We start from the raw sequence: 14,778 nt of genomic DNA on the forward strand, positions 1-14,778 counted from the left end.
ATCATTCCTTCTTCTACCTGTCTCAAAACATTCACCTTAGTTGAGATTTTGTTTGGCCTTCCTTTAGGAAATCCCCTCACCCTTCCAGGTAGATTTCACAATAGACTTGGCACAGGCTGTGGGACTGGAAGTAAACTCAGGCAGCCCCAGAATAAAGTGTAGACAATGAGGAAAAATAACAGTGAAGATGATGCATCATTTTCCCCATATCTTTCAACAGTTACCTACTCCAGAGTATTTGGTATTCAGAGGAAAAAAAGATGGTAGTTGTTCCAAATAGTAAAGTTAATTTTGCTAATTATGAAGTTTTTCTTTGGAAAAAAAATGGAAGCGCTCTTAAATGTGGCTTTGGATTATCTGGTAAATTTCCCATATTAATTTTGGGCCATCAATTTTGTTGGCTGAGGTTACCAAAAACACTAAATATCAGTCAAGTATGTGTTTAAATGTACTTTATAGATATCTATAGGAATATAGCATTTTTAGCATAGCACCTCTAGTTGATTAGTATATAATAAAATTAAAAATATATATATTTGTAAATTTAAGTCCAAGTGAGTTAACATATAGTGTAATAATGAATTCAGGAATAGAATTTAGTGATTCATCACTTACATATAACACCGTGCTCATCTTAACAAGTGTCCTCCTTAATGCCCTTCACCCATAATCAAAAATATTTTTAAATGATGCCTTATTTTAGCCAAAGTTAAAAGCAAATAGTATGTTTTCAATTCTCTGGGCACAAAGACAATTTCCACAGTTCGAGAGATGCATCTTCTAGGTTGAGGCTGTTTCTACTTAGTTTAATGTCACTATTATTTGAAGAGACATTTAAAGAACATATTAGAATATGATTCCCATTTTGTTTGGTACTTGTTATCTAAGCAGTCATTTTTCACTCTCAGTTAAAATTAGCACAGAACATTCTTCAGGACAGCCCCTGCATTCCTAACATATTTCCACAAAAGGCCCTTGGTTGAAGACCCCTATCCTCATGATGGAGTATTTTTGTATTTTATTAATACTATTATTCATAGTAATAGCTACTTATTATTTATTGGACACGATGCTAAAAGTTTTACATACACTTTCTCATTTAATCTGCAAGCCAGTGCTGCAATGTATCATCATTATCTTCATCTTCTAGATGAAGAAATTGAACCTTGTAGTTTGAGCAAGTTGACCAAAGTCACAAAGTGAGGGGCAGGAACAGGCTAGTTTAACACCAAAGTAAGTTCTCTCAGCCTTGATGCTATTTCTTCTCTTGTGACTCATTGCCTGGTAATTCCATACCAGATTGACTTATGACCTTGATTCTTCTAAGATATCTTCTAAGACTTTGAACAAGTCACTGTACATTAGGACCTTGATTTATGAAGAAACATCCCCACAGAGAATTAACCTGGATTTAACGAATTCCAATTGCTTCCTGCTCAGAGGAGAGAAGTCTATATATAATCTGTGCTCTGGTGCTCTGGTGACTTACACACTCCACTTGTATTTTTAGTGTCCCCTCAGGGGTACACAATAACATATTTCCCAGGGCACTAAATTCTCTGGGTCTCATCCTCAAGTGGCATCAGCTTTTGCCAGGATGGACTTAATGATTTCATCTACACAATTTAAACTTTTCCTATATGCAAGTGGGAACTTCAAGAATAGCCTCCTGCTCCTTAAAAGTATAACTTCAACCTTTTTCAGACCTTTTTGGTGATATTTGTATACTTGTAGGTGTCAAAGTAGATGTTTCTTTCAAAATAAACTACATTATAAAATGGTTTTCCACTCTGGAGCACCTGGGTGGCTCAGTTGGTTGAGCGTCCAATTCTTGATTTCGGCTCAGGTCGTGATCCCCTGGTTCATGGGTTCGAGCCCTGCATTGGGCTCTGTGCTGACAGCATGGAGCCTGCTTGGGATTCTCTCCCTCTCTCTCTGCCCCTCCCCTGCTCATCCACTCCCTCTCCCTCTCCCTCCCTCTCTCTCTCTCTCTTTCTCTTTCAAAATAAATAGATAAATGTTTAAAAAATGGTTTTCAACTCTTTAAAGTAATTAGGAGCACAGGCCACATTCAATCATCAACAGGGTAGATTGTTCTGCTGCTCCTGTTTTCATTCTTTTTGTTCTTTCTTTTACCTTCCCCACCGCTCCCCCTGTGTATTTTCTTATTTATCTTTTTTTTTTTAATTTTTTTTTTCAACGTTTATTTATTTTTGGGACAGAGAGAGACAGAGCATGAACGGGGGAGGGGCAGAGAGAGAGGGAGACACAGAATCGGAAACAGGCTCCAGGCTCTGAGCCATCAGCCCAGAGCCTGACGCGGGGCTCGAACTCCCGGACCGCGAGATCGTGACCTGGCTGAAGTCGGACGCTTAACCGACTGCGCCACCCAGGCGCCCCTCTTATTTATCTTTGAAGCATTGTGAGGTTCAGAAGAAAGATGATTGTCATTCCAAATAATAAAGTTAGTCTTTATTAAATCATCATATGATTTTTACTGGGAGGAAATGTAGACTCTCTAAAATTTGGTTTTGGCTTATCTGTTAGAATTCCTATGTGAGTTCCAGGCCATATATATATTGCCTAAAGTTCTCCAAAAGAACCAAGTGCATATAAAACACAGCTTAAAAAGAACATTAATAATGACCGATATTTGATGGCATTTTGTAGTTTACAAAGCACTTTTACAAACATTAGGTTATTTAATCCTACAACAACTTTCTGTGGAAGGAAACAAACTTTTATTAAACATTTAATACAAGCTAGACATTACGTTAGTGCTTTACATTTAGATTCTCCCTGAATCATCACTACAGTCCTCCAAGGCACGTATTTTTTCCATTTTACAGATAAACTGATATTTAAAGAAGTTAAAGAACATGTCTAGTGACCCAGAGCGTTAGGATTCAAGCTGAGAGTCCTGAGACCTAAAATCCAGTGCCTGGTCCTATGCTATTTGGGCAGCCTTCTAAGGTGGATCCAGCCTGCTAAAGTGGGTCCCGGACTCATCCCAAAGAACACAGTCAAAGCCATGGAAGCCTCAGCATTTACCATACATCTCATTGGGTAGCAAAAATGAGTAGAGAGGTTTACACATTTTTATCTGCACCACGATTGTATCTGTAAATTCCCTTCTTCAAAGTTTTTTCCCTAAACTTCCTAATTATAGGCAGGTGAATAGATTCCTTTCTGGTTTTCCTCCAGCTGTTCATGGGAAGGTAAAGAGCTGCTTTAGGAATGAGACCTCTTGTCTCCAGATATATGAAGAGTTGATTTCACTCTCAAATGTTCGTCAAGCCCATGGGTAATTCAATTGTGCCAAGCTCTTATGTGCATCACTGTTCAGATCACATGTCCAATAACTATATTTAGCTTGTATTTTGACAGGATCAGGCTTAGCCAAAAGAGAATTTAGCCCTTCCAAATGACCTGAATGATAACTTGCACTTTTTGCTACTTGCTGGAAAAGCACCAAAATAGTAACGTGAACTACCCCCAGGACACTGCTAATGATCTGGGATAACATAAATTTGTTGGTTTTCTTTAATAGAGGAAAGTTCCACTTTGCAGACTTAGACAAAGGAGAATGACTAGGTGAGTGCGGTATCACAAAAGAGATAAATGATACCTGGGTGGGCTGAATTTTAAAATCTCTCTAAAAAGAAATGTCCTCTCTTAATACCTTCTCAGACAAATTTTGTAAACAATACATAACTGAGTCTACTTTTGTGCCCAATGATAGATTCATACACACACACATGCATGTATATATGTGTGATTTATATATATACCTCATTATTAAATAAAATTGCCATTATCATAATAAGAAAAAATAGTTCCATAAATCTGAAACATAAGAGTAAAATAAAATGAATGAGTGTTTGAGATATGGGTCTGAATCACTTTATAAATACAAATGCAAACCTGGATGTCTAGTAGACTTTAGAATACATAGTCTGTGAAATTCCATAAAGGAGCCAGCTTTCAGATATAAGATCTGAAATATTAGAATTCCTATATAAATATTTCCTTTAAGTTAACAGCTATTTCATGGTAATGGTTTTTGAGACATCATTAACTACTCTCTATAGTTTTGCATTTAACTACATTTTCACATGAAAGCTACAACAGGTTCCCAAGAACACGTTTTCTTTCCAATGTGTCTCTGAAGATACAGTGGAAAATGTGACTTTTATTTACAACTTAATAAATAATTCAGTGATGTGAAGTGTTTTAAGTACAGCGATGTGCTACTTTAAACAAAGTGGTGAAAATATATAACTGAGTGTCTAGTTGCTTTCACTTCTTTTAAGGTTTAGAAGTGAACCTTCTTTGCCTGACTGTCTGATTTAACTTAAAAGAAAAAAAAAAACACTTATGGAAAGTGGGAACCTTGGATACTTCAAAGTTAACCAAGATCAAAGGCAAATGAGGTCCGCTGAATAAGGAACAAGCTCCAATGCAAAATGTATCACGTTGATATTGGCTTGAAGTCTCTTAGTTTATGGTTGTACCAAAGCCTTAACCTTGGATACGTCAGGTATCTGAGCACTGGGAGTTCTTATAGAAAAGAACAGTTTGCTTCGTTTCTCTGGGAGACTGATTCAAACAGACTCATCAACACGACCAGGTAACTAACTTAGCTGTGGGTGACAGACATTGAAAATGTGAGCCACTTCTCACCTATTGCATTTTTGTCCACTGTTTATAACTCCTGACAAATATACAGCTTCCACATGCTGCATCTTGTTTAATTACAGAAACCTCACTGTTAAGTATGAGTTATGGGAACACGTTAACAGCACTGAAATTAGCGATTGCATCTTCTGCCTCTTGCTGCACCCTTTGGTGAATGAGACAGTTTCTTTGAATGCTTGCAGGATTCCATTCTAGCTTTTAAACCTTCCTTGGTTCTCCTTAATTTTAGGGTCTGGGGATTTGGGCTTCTGTTGGATTCAAAAAATGCAGAATCATTAACATGCGAAAAGGTGGTGTGGTCTGTAATTCAAAAGGTGCGATGGGTGTTCTTGAATGTTCTGCTTCATTGAAGCCCTCGTACGCCACACATGTTACCAGTAAAGGTACGACGTTTTTTCCTTGAAATGGTCCATGCTGTTTCATTTGAAACGATGTGTGCTGCTGCTGGGTGTTCTGTGGTTCTGTCTCAACAACATTGCTCAGAACTCACATTCAGCAGGTATCAGCCAATAGGCCCTTTGGTATCAGAGGAGGAAATAAATCACATTCTACAGAAACACCCATCTGTTTTGAATAGGCCCATAGATAGATGTCTCTCTGTTTCAGGGAATATTTAATGTTAGAAAAAACTAGTCCAAACAGTTTACTCTCCTTAAGACTAAGCGGCAAGAGGTCTTCCAGTAAATGCTTCAAAAACTGCATAACAGGAGAGGCCAGAAACATCCCTCTGTGACTCAAAATCAAAACGGAAAGAAAAAAAAAACGATTACTAATAATCTTTATGACTTTGGTGACCTCTAGTGATCAAAACAGAGAACAAACTTACCAGGTTTTTTTTTTTTTTTCTTTCCAGAAAAGAGGGATCTTCCAAAATCAGAAATCATATATTTGTTTTGTGATTTTTGTAACCACTCTTTAAAGAATTTAACTGTGTAATCTTTCTCATTAGCACACAGCAATTTATTCTCACAGTAGAATACCTCAAAAGCACCAAGGAAGGAAAAATCTCATTATTTGAGATTATATTCTTTTCAGTCTTGTTTCTATGCATTTATATGCTAGGAACCTTAGCAACATACACAAGTAGGTAATTTTCCACAAAGGATCACACAAGACATTTGTTTGGCAACTTATATTTTTAACAGTATATTGTGAATATCTTTCCCTGCCATTAAATACCCTCCTATGACAATTTGTTTTTACTGCCGACTTAATATTTCATAGTAATTTATTTAAACATTTCTGTACTATCAGCTGTTTAGGTGGTTTTGAATTCTTTTTCTCCTATCGTCGAAGCTAGTTCTCTGAACTCTGCCAGCACTTTAGCATCAAAATAAAGTCTTAGAACTGACATTTCTGGTTCCAAAAAATGTGCAACAGGGAACGGTTTTCAATACATAGTATCAAACTGCCAGATAATTCTAAGAAAGAAACAGTCACCTACACAATTAAAGTGTCATCCAAAGGAAACGTGGTAAATTGGAAGCTCCCTGGCAGTCTTCTTACACAGCTACCATTTAAGCATGCCGGGAAAGGCCTAGGGCTGAAGAGGGAACCAAGAATAATCAAGAATGCTGCTATGTGAACTGCATAATAGCACTTGTTCCTTAGTGCAAGCTTATGCCACTTGAAAAAAAGAATATGCAGAGAGTTACCAGGTTCTGAGGAACTCTGTTTTGTAAACACATATAGACCGATGATTCCCACATCAGCAAAAACCTCTCATCTTACATAAGGTATTTATTTACTAGCTATCAACCGAAGGCTACACATGGAATGTTGATGCTAACAGCTTAATTTTTTTTAATGGTTTCTGCATTCACAGGGTAAATACACAGTTCTCCTTTTTGCCTCTTCATAAGATAAATAATGCCCAGGTAAAGTTTGCAACAGAAGCAGAAGCAGGGAGAAGAGAAATTCTGGACATCTGTTTTCACAATTATCCAGGTAAGGGTAGCACATTCTGAAATACTTTCTGAAAGTGTAAATTAAATTTCCCGGCTACACTGCTTTATGAGTTTACCCTGTCAAAGAGATGTACTATGTTCAGCAACCACTCTACGTATGCCCCTCCCTCCCAGGAGGATGTATTAGAATATGACAGGACTGGGTCATTTTTAAAACCCATGTTCATATACTCTTGTCTCTCAAAACCAATTACAGAAAGTAAAAATCAATAAAATATCCTGCATTTCCTGCATTGATTAAAATGGAGGAAAGATAGAAGGGATGAGTGGCATGACCTAAAAAGATTGCGAGACACTGCTTCGGAGCAATGTACATATACTGGTTCTCCTACTGGTGGTAGGAGCATCATTTGATGGTGTTGAAGGACGTGTACCAAGGGCCAGCCAATGTGCCCTTGCTTTCAAGCCATGCTCTCCAGGCACTGCTGGCCTCCCACTAACTACAAATAGCCATGCTGGCTTTTCCCCCCAAGATCGAATAACAAAAGCAGAAACAGGACCTCCACAGAGACTAGGGCCTCCTGGGCTGGCTTCTCAACCTTCTCTCCACACAAAGATGCAAATGCCACAAAGATGCCGATGCTTTGATTAGAAGACCCGCTGTATCTGGACATCCTGGTCCCCAGGTGTGGCACTGCTTCAGATTCTGAATTTCAGGCTACTTCTCTCTGTTTGTGCCTTCTAGTGTAAATCAGTGCTGGCTAGTGATGGAAGCCAAAAAATAAAAATGAAAAAAAAAAAAACAAACTAACAAGAGTAGCTGAGGGGGTCCAGGAAAAAAGTATAAAGGACAGTTTCTCCTGGGCCTGGTTAGGAAGAACCAGCTCAAACAACATTCTGTGTTTGAGTCCCTCCACTCAAAATACCACGTGAAATATACATACACATGTAGTTCCTGAACCTTGCTCACCCAGGGCAGACTATATACAGCCAAAGTAATTTTTCTTTACTGAATGGTACATAGCATCATAGTGAGACATTTATTGTGTACTTTAACGTTCTCCCCAGATAAGTAATGATGTCCGTTATGTGTCTCATTGACAGTCTTGTGCCTTTTAAGTTATTTGTAGGTTCTAATTTTTTATTAGCTATGGCATTTTGCAGAATCATTATAATCTATAAAATTTAAACAGATAAATCCCTAAACCACTACCGAAGCTATTGAAGGATCACATTACCACAATCTTGTTTTCTTTCTAATGGCATAGTATTTTCTTGTATATTCCTTTAAACTATATCTAGGAGTAGTCACAAGTTGTGTATTGAAGGCAGTGTGTTAGAAATACTACCATATGACTCGTTTATTAAATCATACCAGCTAATAGAATGTGAGTCTAGTAACATAGTAATTATGTATTTGAAAATGGCTTCTCCTATCATCTCTTATTCTGAGAACTTTCGTCCTATAAAGATAGACATGCAAATTTTCCAGTAATTTCTTCTCCTTCCCTCCTATGTTCAGGATCTGAATAGAATGTCTGAATAAAAAGGATGCCGGCCTTCTGGACTGCCCCATTCTATGAAGGAAAAACACAGCCCTGGCTCTTTGGCTGAACCACATAAATGAGAAACAGATTTGTGCAATATGAGTTTGCTCCAAGCCACAGAAGGCCAGCACCATCCTTTGGCATATTTTTAAGGCTAAAGGGTAATTGAATCCCTTCTACACTAGACAGATAGTTAAAAAAAAAAAAAAAACAAAAAAAACCCAGCAGGGTTTGTCTGGAAGAGACAGTGCAGGCTCACATCTCACGGGAGTGTCGTGACAGGACTCAGGGGGCATATTTGGATTGTGCTAAACGTCCCACAGGATTAGCCATGCATAAAAGGGCCCTTTAGTCATTTGAAGCCAAATGATCTGCAATGACTTCAGTCTTCACTCCTGTCGTGGAAGCTTGTGAAGCCGCCTCTTTTGGTCCCTGCCGGTTCAGCTCAGCCTCAGCTTTGCCTCATTCTGGTAATGATTCCCTAATTAGACATATAAAGGCCTGCCCTCATTAAGACTCTCTTGGTTACAAGTATCTCAAACCCACTCCAAAACAGCTTCCTAGGATGAGGGGATTTATTGCAAGGACATGGGCTACCTCACAGACTCCAGGCGTCAGAAAGGGTGGGAACCCAGGCAGTTCAATGAAGCTCAGGAAATTTTTGTTGATAATCACCCGAGAACTCCATCATTAATACAGCTTAACCTCTAACTTCCAGTCTTCTGTGCTTCTCAATAAAATATTCTCCAGACTCCAGAGGGGAATCAGATGGGCTCAAGTTGGATCAGGTGTCCATGTGTGAACTAATCAACTGTGGTCAAAATTAGTGGTCACATAATAAGATATATGTCATCTGCCCACCTCTGAAGGATAGAAAGGTACCCCAAGAAATGGGGTGAATTCTGGTAAAAAAAATGTCTTTAATATCTTTAATAAGGTTTCAGCTGCACGTTACAGGAACCTGGAATCTCCTTGAAACGATATGGCTTAGTCCACCTTCATGTCTCCAGTTCCCAGGGGCAGGTTTAGAGACATTCTGTGCACTCAGTCTAAAGACAGTACAAACTTCCCCTTGTCCCCTGCCCAGCAGTGGCTCCCTTCTCTCTGTGTATAGGCTGGCAATTCTGCACCTCTGTCTCCAGTCCAGATTCCTCTTCTGAGTGCCAGATTAAGTCATCCACTTCCTACTTGTCCTCTCCACTAGGATCTTCTAGAGAAATCTCAAATTCAACGTATCCCAAATGAAACTCATGATCTTCCTTCACAGAGCTGGTTTGCCTGCAGAATCTCCTCTCTTTAAGTGAGACCACACTTTACCCAGTCATGCAAGCTGGGAAGCTTGGAAGCAACTTGTGGTCTGCCTCTCATTGTCCTTATCCAGTCAAACACAAGACCATTCAATATTAAGTTTGAAATAGTTGTTGAATCAGTTCAACTAACTCCTCAACACTTGCCTCAAACACCTGGCTTTTCTGTACTTCAATTTCTTTTTTTTTTTTAAGTTTATTTATTGTGAGACAGAGGGGGAGAGAGAGAGCGAGAGAGAGAGCAAGGGAGGGGCAGAGAGAGAGAGAGAGAGAGAATCTGAATACACACTGTCAGTGCAGAGCCCAATGCAGGGCTCGATCTCATGAACCATGAGATCATGACCTGAACTGAAACAAAGAGCTGGGAGCTCAACAGACTGAGCCACCTAGGTGCCCTGGTGCTTCAATTTCTGCTAAAGCCTTTTTGATCTCCTTGTCAGCAGAGTTACCTCCCTAGCATCTGTTCCCCATCCTGGGGACAGTATGGCACCATGCTGCTGCACAGCCTGCCATGGCTTACCAATTGTCCATGGTATGAAACTCCAAATCCTGATATGGTTTATGATCTCACTGTCCACAGTCTTTAGCCATACCTCCTGCCATTCTCAGCTCTCACTCTCTATTCTCCAGCCATAAGGAGTCAAGTTCACTCCTCTGAACAGTATGTACCTGTCTCTGGGCACAGAGAAGTCTCTATTTAAAGCTTCTTTACCTACCCCTGCATGCAAATAGAGGACAATGTCCTGATTTTAATATTTGATCTGCCCCTGTCCTTCCAGACTGTGCTAGTTGACACTTCATTACATAGTCTAGTATAAGAGAAGGAAGCATAGTTTACAGAATATAAACCTGGGTGGGCTTTGGTGACAGACTGCTTAGATTCAAATCCCGGCTCTATCACATGCTAGGGGAATGGTCATTAATTCATAGAATCATGATGAGGATTAATATATTACCTACAACAAGTAATTAGTATAATGCCTGATCCTTGGTTAGTATTCAATAATTTTTCATTAATGTCATGGATTTGTCAAAGTCAAGAGAGTAACAGTGTAATAGGTATCCCTTGGTATTACAACTTGAAAATAAATGTATTATTTTGGGCTTGGCTTACTGTCTGGATCTATAGAAGCTCACCTATATTTATTAATACAGCAAGTCCCCCAGTTTCTCTCCTCTGACCCCCCAGAGTGCAGCCAAGAAAGACAAAAAGAGAGATATTGGGATGAATAATCCCAGAATTTTATAAAATACCACCAGGTTCTTTGGGTTCGGTTTTAAGTTTTTAAAATATTAGAAGTCTATCACTAAAAATGCTCCCAGATATTTGCTCATTGACATTTGAAACATGTGATCTGGCTACTCCTCCAAATTTGGCCTATTGGGGAAAATGATGAGAACATCATCAGGAAAATTCTGTTATTGGCATCAGTCATGTGCAGATATGAGAGGTAATCGGGAGTTACATAGTCACACTGAGGGAATCTTTTCTTTCCTTGGGGGAATTTGCCTGTTTGTCGATTTCTTCCATGGGGACATTAATAGGTTGTAAGCAAGACACTATGGGGTCGGAGGGGACCTGTCAGAGCTTTTGATGGTTAATCAGGGCTGGCATAACAGATTGGCAACTAGAGGCCAACCACAAAGCCTGTTTCTCCTGCAGGAAACTTGCTGAATTCTAGAATGGCATAGTAGTCTGTGAGCTAAATTGGAAAAACAGAACAAAATCCTGGCAGGGGGGAAGCCTGCAACAAACCATAATGAGTCTCTTCCTCAGAGCATCTTCACTGCAACTATATGGATGGGAAGCTAGAAAGCTAAGGTCCATATCCTACATTAAAAATAAAATTATTGGGGCACCTGGGTGGCTCAGTCAGTTGAGCGTCCGACTTCAGCTCAGGTCACGATCTCGCGGTCCATGAGTTCGAGCCCCATGTCAGGCTCTGGGCTGATAGGTCAGAGCCTGGAGCCTGCTTCCGATTCTGTGTCTCCCTCTCTCTCTGCCCCTCCCCCGTTCATGCTCTGTCTCTCTCTGTCTCAAAAATAAATAAACATTTAAAAAAATAAAAAAAATAAAATTATAAGGCATGCAAAAAAGGTAGGAAAATGTAGCAAAAATTATGATTTTTAAAATAAAAGCTGATGGTGGTACAACAATGTGAATGCACTTAAGTATGCCTTTCAAATGGCGGCTTAAAAATTGTTAAAATGGGGGGCGCCTGGGTGGCTCAGTCAGTCAAGCATCTGACATTCGACTTTGGCTCAGGTCATGGTGTCACAGTTCGTGAGTTTGAGCCCCACATCGGGCTTTGTGCTGACAGCTCAGAGCCTGGAGTCTGCTTCTGATTCTGTGTCTCTGTCTCTCTCTGCCCCTCCCCTGCTTGCACTCTGTGTGTGTGTGTGTGTGTCTCTCTCTCTCAAAAATAAATAAACATTAAAAAAATTAATGGTAAATTTTATGTTATACATATTTTGCCATAATGCAAATAAATAAATAAAATAAAAGCTGAACTACAGCTGTTCAGATTTTGGAGTCAGCAGACAAGAACATTAGAATATCTGTGATTAGTTATGTTCAAGAAATCAAAGTAAAAGGTACACAGAAAAAAGAAAATAAGTAAAATTTTACTGTGAATTGGAATGTATAAAGAGAATCAAATGTGCATTCTGAATTAAAAATGCAGTGTCAGAATCAAAGAACTCGTGATATAGGTTTAACAGCAGACAAGATACAGCAGATGACAGGATTATTAAAGATCACTAAATAATATCCAAACTAAAGCCCAGTAATATATATTAAAAAATATATAAGGTGAGTAATAGTTAAAAAGTTTAATGTATCCATAATTGAAATGGCACAGAGGAAGCTGAAAGACAATATTTGAAAATATTTGAAGGGATAATGGTCAAGATTTTCCAAAACTGCTAAAAATATCAGTTCACAAACTTAAGAAGCTCAGATTCCCCTTCCCTCAATTATATGCAGACATATCATAACCAAAATCCTAAAAAATCTAAGACAAAAGGAAAATCTTAAAAGCAGCCAGGAGACAAAAACACACATTACCCTCAATAAAGGGACAATAAGATGGAAACAGATGATCTTTTCAGTAAGGAAAGCAGAGTCAGTTGAATAGTCACAGTAATGTAAAAGAAAGATCTCCTTATCCATGAAAAAGCAACCTGAATAAGTCTTTTGGATTTTATGATAAGCAGGGAAAAATCCAGACATGAAAGAGTTCATAACAGGTAATCCAATTTATATGAAATTCAAGAAAAGACAAAACTAATCAATGGTGTTAGAAGTCAGCCGTGGTTACCTAAGTGCAGCAGGATGTCTGTTGACTGGAAGGAGTAAGATAAATCACTGGGGATGTTGGAAATGTTCTGTTTCACCACCTGAGAGGTGGTTTCACACACACACACACACACACACACGTATGTATGCGTGTGTATATATATATATAACTGATCCATCAAATTGCACACTTAAAATGTGTATATGTTTCATCTCAATAAAAAACCAGAAATTCTATATATTTGTCCTTTATCTTGCTGATACCCTCCTTGCAGTATTTTTTTATGTAGAGAACAAGGGCCAAACTCATGCACACAAAGGTAAAGGGCAGAATGAACTGACAACCTAGACACTGAAAAGCACAAACATGCACATTTGCATGCGTATCCTCAGAATTTCAGTTTTACAAACCACTATCATGCTGTCTCTCAATTCCAGACCATCATTTATGCTGTTTTCTCTGCCTGAAATGTGCTTTCTTCTCCCTTGACCTGCTTACTCATCCTCTGTGTCTATTTGCTTGCTCTGGAAAATCTTTCCAGAACCCTATGTCTGAATTAGGAGACTCCCTTTAAAAATTTTATAATTGAAGGATAATTGACATACAGTGCCGTATTAGTTTCAGGTGTACAACATATTGATACTCAGGTGTACAACTCAGTACATTACTCAGTACTCACCATGACAAGTGTAGTCACCATGTCACCATACATTATTACCATATTACTGACTATATTTCCTAAGCTGTACTTTTCATCTCTGTGACTTACTTACTTTATAACTGGATATTTGTACACCTTAATCCCCTTCCTTTTGAGTTCAGAGCCTCTCTCTGTGCTCCCATGGGCTCTTTTCTCACTATTATACATCCCTGGCACTCCATAGTGCATTTCCCTTCTTGTTTGTCCCCCCAGGTGATCTATAAGTTCCTGAAGAGGAAGCTGAGTTACTGAAGGTTGTATCTCTGATACTTGACACAGTGCCTGGTAGGTATTCACTAATCATTTGTTGAATGACTGAATGGATGCAGAACAAACTGGACCTGTTAATCATCCATGGAGAGACCATGCCTGGTACCTGATTCCAATAGGATAGCTCAGTGGAATTTGAGACAACGCAGAGCACTTGTTCACGCCTACTCCTCATGTCTATGAGAGTTTCTGACTTCTTGGGTGTTACCGAGCACACCTCCAACACACAAAATATCACCTTATGGATGCAAAGAAAGGGAATGGGGACCTGGGTTACATCTCAGCTCTAAAAGGCCTTAAATAGGTATCCTAACTATTTAAATTGGATTTACAAACCCAAATGCAGAAAGGAGCTAGGCAGAGAGTATAAAGGGATATGGCCAATTATTGTTCACAATTATTCGCTGCTCTTCCTGTGTTTTATATAACTTCACCATTGCCATATGACTTTCAGGACCTCCCTTTAGAGGAAGTATACTTCCTTGCCCCACTGAGGTCAGCTTGGCCTGTGATTCGCTTTGGCCAATAAAATGTGAGCAAAAATGGCATGTGCCATGTCTGAGCAGAAGCGTTAAAAGCCACTGCTCCATTTGACCATTTTTCTTGTCCCTCTGCACCAAGAACAGCATATTCGAAATGGGGTTGCTCCTTCAGTCTGGATCCTGGAAGCCCTAGTCCTTCCACAGACAAAATGTAACGGGAGCGGGAAATGAGCCGATGCTGCTGAAGACACTGAGGCCTTGAGGTTTTTCCAGATTATCAGGTAGTCTAAGCTGACTGCTGCAAGCATCAGGTGAAGGACTTGGCTAACTCAAGAAAGCCTATCTGTCCTAAGGGACAGCCAATCCTCCCTCGGCTCCGGTGGATCCTCACCCGGCAGGGATGCAAGCTCACTCTTGGCAAATCTTCCCGATGTTCAAGAGGGGCCAGATTTTTAATTAAATCCCCTCCTAATAAATGCCTAATATGAACAATACATACCTTCTCTTCATTCCAAAAGAAGAAAGAAAAAATAATAAATCCCCGCCTGATTTTAATTAAAATATAACA

Source organism: Lynx canadensis, chromosome B1 (assembly GCF_007474595.2).
Source record: "Lynx canadensis isolate LIC74 chromosome B1, mLynCan4.pri.v2, whole genome shotgun sequence".
Classification (NCBI taxonomy): Eukaryota; Metazoa; Chordata; class Mammalia; order Carnivora; family Felidae; genus Lynx; species Lynx canadensis.